Below are 6,000 nucleotides of genomic sequence, written 5' to 3'. Positions count from 1 at the left end.
CTGCCCCACCACATTCTCTGTGCTATGTTGGAGATAGGGCTGGCAAAGGAGGAGAGCTGGGTGAACATTTTCAGCCAAAAAAAACAAGAAAATGGAAATTCTGTGATACTGAAACATTATGCAAATCTGGGAGGCAGGTGTCCTGTGGAAAGCATAGTCTGAGATCATGTAATTAAAAAAACTATCATAATACAGGGTACAAACAAGGGGGCTGAATTAAGATAGAACAGGCAACCGTAATTCTGGTAATTCCTTATTTGTGAGTGCTTGACTTTGCAGCCTTAATGTTCTTTTAGTGTGTGTGTGTGTGTGTGTGTGTGTGTGTGTGTGTGTGTGTGTGTGTGTGTGTGTGTGTGTGTGTGTGTGTGTGTGTGTGTGTGTGTGTGTGTGTGTGTGTGTGAAATCAAGTGGTGATGGGAAGACTGGGGCAAGGGCAAACTGGAAAAGCCAAGAGCAGAACAGGTATGTAACTACTAGAGATCACTCCTCGTTTAACCTAAACTAGAACTCAGAATTCCTGAGTCTCAATATTCCTCTACTGCCAGCAAATAGCTGCGAAATCCACTGACAAAAAGTGAGCCTCATCTCTTCTAATGATTGGCACACACCGGGGGATGACAACTCACTATTGCTATTAGTTATTCTGTTAGCTCAAGTGGTCAAGGTCTGTGCTGGGCATCTCCAGGTTCCGACTCTACTGATGAACCATGTGGGAGTCAGTATTGTTTCATGTGATAGAATTTCTGTTTTTCCAACTTGCTTTTTTCTAAAACTGTGCCAGCTGCAGAATTAGAGCTGTTCCTGACTGCAGACACGGCCTAGGACAGGCGATCCACAGAGACCAGCATTTCTCTCTCCAAAGCAAGGCTGGACTGGGCACGAGAGGGCATGGCCCACAGCCCACCTTCACAGCTTAGACTGAATCAGAAGGGAGCCTACCTTGCCCCACAGGTGTCATTCTACCCTATGTTCCCCCAATGCTCTTGGAGACCCCTGCCTCTGACAGTTCCCCCTGGAACAAGTCACCTCCACCTCCCTACGCTCCATATCTGTGTCTATTCAGCCCTAGGTGTGGGCTGCCTAATCTGCATACGGTATGTCTGGCAGCCTTCCAGACAACCAGAAGCTTTCTCCTTCATCCAGAAGTGCTGCCAGCAGCCACCTGACAAGCCACACACACCTGTATAGCCCATCTCCTCAGGCTGCATTGACTAAGCAGCTCTGTTCTTATTAGCACAGTGCAGGAGGTTCATTCATCTTAGTTTCTTGCTGACAAGCACTGACTCCTGTGATTTGCCTCCCATTTAGAGAGAGAAAATGCCTTTCACTCTGTGCAATGGCTAAGCCCCTTTCATTCACACCAGCTCGCAGGAAAAACGGGTCCTGACGTTCACCGCGGGGCCCCTTCTGGCAGCAACATTGTATCTGCACAGAGTATCAGAGGGGTAGCCGTGTTAGTCTGGATCTGTAAAAGCAACAAAGAATCCTGTGGCACCTTATAGACTAACAGACGTTCTGCAGCATGAGCTTTCGTGGGTGAATACCCACTTCTTCAGATGCAAGTCTGCACAGAGACATGTGTGCTAATAAACACATCACTGGGCGTATAAGTGCTTATAATTGCTCTGCTCTGCTCTGCCTAAAAAAAACGCTGTCTACCTTACACAGCCCCTTTGATGGTTAAAATGCACCAGGTCTTCCTTTGGGTGAAGGGCATGTAGACAAATGGCGGGCTGGCTTTTCTACTGTCTCTCTCTGCATAACAAGTGCACAGACCCAGACACTAAGTGGATCCACACAAAGCCCACCTAGTCTTCCAATTACAGAACCAGTTTCTCCTCCCTTGGTTTTCACACCTCAGCTGCACCTGAACAGGCCCCTCCTGATTGATGATGATCTAATCTCTAGCTCTAGCTATCTTTTCTTTGCTATATATATACACCCTGCCCCCTGGAAATTTCTTTCCACTGTATGAAGAGTGGGGTGTTCACCACTCAAGCTCATGCTACAAAACATCTGTTAGTCTATAAGGTGCCACAGGATTCTTTGCTGCTTCTACAGAACCAGACTAACACGGCTACCCCTCTGATACTAGTCTTCCAAGGTGATTCAATTTATTTTACGTTACTGCTTTAAATGGCTATAGGGAAATTTACTTCATCAGACTGAATGCTGATCAGTTAAACAGGCAAGTTACAAAATGGCCTCTTCAAATGCCTGAAAATATTCCACAGTCTCCTTGGATATGAAATGGGCAGCTGTAGGATTCCTGGGCAATATCATTTGAATGATAATTCCAGCAGGAAATTCAGCTTGAGGACAGGAAGATCAGAGCTGCTGTCAGGGACATGGAGGAGTTGCAGCTAGAGATGGAGAAGGACTGGAGCCGCCTGCTGGTTTTTATAGATAAGAAATGTCGATACTCTGTAGATCTACATGCTGAACCAAAAATAAAAACTGCCCAGAAAGAACGGAAAACTCCGATTTTCCTCTCTTGATAAGAGTCATCATGCTGATAATACGGCTGCTTCCTGCTTCATTATTTCATATTAAGAGTGATTTTATAGCGGGACTTTCAAAGAAATAACGTAATGATTTGGGTGCCAGTTCAACACAGCACTTAAGCATGTGCTTAATTCCATCCCTACTTAGCAACACACTTCAGCCTGGACATGAGAGTGAGCTATACAGATGCGGAAGAACTTTAGTACGTAAGGATGGAATTAAGTGTGTGCGTAGGTGTTTTGCTGGATGGGGACCACAGTCATGTTTTACAGGATATATTTATTACCTCATCAGAAGGGAACATCTTGTTATCACGTAACTAACTTTGGATGCTATGGACTTGTGAGGGCTGTGAGGGCCTGTGTCCGACCGAATTTATGCGTTTAAAAAAGAAAAAAAAAAACCTTAAGAAAGTTCCTGCTCGAGACGACTTCTTAACAAGGACAGTTCTGCTGTTGGTGACAAAGCGAATAAATGTTGGGGAAGTGAAACCTTGAAAGTGACTCACACAACTGTGAGTGTAACTTTTCATTTGTCTAGTGTGTTGCCTATTGACAAGCAATTTCACTTACAGGGACTCTGCCACTCTTACACAGTCTGACAAGTGGGTGTTATCTCAGTAAATCAGATCTTGCACCCAATTTTTCAGAAGACTGGGGAGGCTTTTCATTCCTCTCTGCAGCTCATGCAATCTCTGGAAACTTTAGTGCAAGTTCACTGACAGCTGGTTCAGATACCACTTTAAAGTTCTTAATTATGTGCATTCATCTTGTTTATTGACCCACTTGACACAGCCAGCTAGACTACTTTGTATTCTACAATCAGAAATTTCCTGCTAAGGAAGAACTATTTGCAGATATATCCCCAGGTCTAAAGAAGACAATAACACACATTTCTGTAGTCACTAGATATGCAATTCAATTTCAGAAACACAGGGAATGGATCCATTGGGATGGCACTGTTCCCCTTCATGCACCAGCTCCTATTCTGTGGTATGTGAGAGTCTGTTTGCCAGGGAGAGATGGGTGTGAGGCTGCATGCCAGGGCACGATGTGCATATGCTATTAGTCAAGACATTTGTGACAAGCAACATAATTGTGTTTGGTTAGTAAATTTGGGAAGTAAGTGCAGTGGTCTTCATCAGCTCCAGATGAGTCAAGACCTCTCGTTAGTTTAGTAATTAACCTTGAGAGCCGTTCCAGTCACTCAGATGCACACATTAAGGCTTGAGTAGATGCATAGGAAAAAGAGGATAAATATGTAATCAGGAATCTTTCAAGGCATATAATTTGTGCCGTTACAGCATTATACTTTGATGCAAGTTTTAGATGTATTTAGCTATGTCTATTATTAACCCTCCAGACCTTTCTGTCTTAGACGTGAAGATAAATGTTGCAGCAGACCTAAGCTGTCATCTTTCACTTTCTTTCACATACACACATTTGTGCACCTAGTTAGGTTATAAAACTACATATGCATATTGGAGTATCAGTGTGTATACAAATACCCAGCAAGTAAGATGCATGACTAGCTGTTTGCATGTGCAAATATGAATTTTGTGGACACAGTCAGGGTAATTGTGTATGCAAATTAGCTAGGAGGTTCTGCTTGCATTTCTGAGTGTACCCTGGGACTTGGACTTTTGCCTGTGTATTACCTGTGTTTTGATCATTAACACCTAGCGACTCTGAAGTCAAAGGTGAAGTGCACAAACTTACTGAGCATCTACAGGAAATTACTTTTCCAGTAACATATGGCCTGATCTTCAAATCCTAATGGGCTGGGAGGTGTTTCCATCAGACAGTTCGTGCAAGCAGAATGTCCACAGCAGCCTTTTTATTTCAGTCAAATCCATTCCTTTCACTTGGATGGAAGCGGCTAAACCTGCTACCCATATAACTACCTTGGTCCATTTACCAGCTTGCATAGCACAGGGTAGTGCTGCTGTCAATAACAATGCCTGAATAACACAGTGCTTTTGTATTTGTCCTATGTTATCACTTGGCTCAGACATTCTTATTCTGTTTCTTTCCAAATTTTGGATCATTTCATATTAATGGTCAATATTTTATAGAATAAGTCATCAAAACTGAGGTAAGCAAATGCTGTAAGATGCGGTATTTGTTTTACTCACATTAAACAGGTTTCAGAGTAGCAGCCGTGTTAGTCTGTATCCACAAAAAGAACAGGAGTACTTGTGGCACCTTAGAGACTAACAAATTTATTTCAGCATGAGCTTTCGTGAGCTACAGCTCACTTCTTCGGATGCACGAAAGCTCATGCTGAAATAAATTTGTTAGTCTCTAAGGTGCCACAAGTACTCCTGTTCTTTTCACATTAAACAGAGGATCAAATTAACCATTTTCTTCATGTTGATTTCTTAAATATTGCTCGATCTATTCTCTCTTTCCCCATCTCTTTTTCTATCTAGTACTTGTCTGTGTGAGTACAGTATTTACAATAATCTTTGAATTATACCTTCCTCTGTTTTATCTGACACCTTGATTTGATCAACAAGCCGATTGCTATAGCAACTCCACCAATCAGGCTTTACTTGAAGTCATGGAGAGAATAATGTCAACTATTCTCTCTAGTCTGAGTTTGAGGTATAGAAGTCCAGGCTAATGTTCAGTTTCAATTTAAAGAGAGTACTCCACAATCAGTCAGGAGCCCTCCCCGTCACCTAAAAACATTGTTTTCTAGCAGGGAACAGAATAAGGAGATTGTGCAATTAGTATGAAGGCTAGAAAAAGAGTTAAGGGCTTAGTATGACTTATCATCTGGAAACAAAAAATAGATTTGCTTATGAGGCCTTTCAGGGGAAGGAGCAGTGACGGTGGTACCAATTCATGTGATTTCATCATGAGTCTTACAATATTTGGTGTATTTCTTCAAGCCCCAACTCCTGGAGTCATGTGATTTCATGAGACTCTCAGCTTGCTTTCTTTTTTTCTTTTAAAGTACCTTTCTAGCTCTGATGGTTGTGGAGAAAAATTTGAAAATGTGACCTAAGTGTGCCCTAAAAGCTCACAAACCAGAAGACCAATAAAAATAACTCAACATTAATTTTCACATTTATTTTAATCTGATTATTTTTAAATCAATTTTAAGATTTTGAGGGGCCTGACTCATAATTTTTTTCCATGGTTGGGAGTTAGCAGTATTGAGTAATGACAGGACCCATACTAGTGCTTGCGCTAGTCCTTTCACTATCACCACCATCTATGTGATGCCATCCAACCTGGGTGTTTAATGTATCAACCCCTTTGTGCCCTCATTATGTTCTCCTTCCCCACTGCTTGGCATATCATCTTAACCCTCTTCTCAAAGCCCTGAGCCCTGACTCCAAATCCTGCCTTATTTCAGACTGCTTCTCCCTGCATCTTCAGTCCAACCCCTTCTGCATTTTGTTCTCTTTCCCTGCCACCTCCCAAATCTCCTCAGTCAAAATGATCCTAGTATACACAAAGGCCTAAGAGGCAGTCATCGGAGGTG

The sequence above is a fragment of the Mauremys reevesii genome, linkage group 3 (assembly GCF_016161935.1).
Source record: "Mauremys reevesii isolate NIE-2019 linkage group 3, ASM1616193v1, whole genome shotgun sequence".
NCBI classification, from domain to species: Eukaryota; Metazoa; Chordata; order Testudines; family Geoemydidae; genus Mauremys; species Mauremys reevesii.
The sequence above is the reverse complement of the archived record's forward strand: the minus strand, read 5'-3'. Positions refer to the sequence as shown.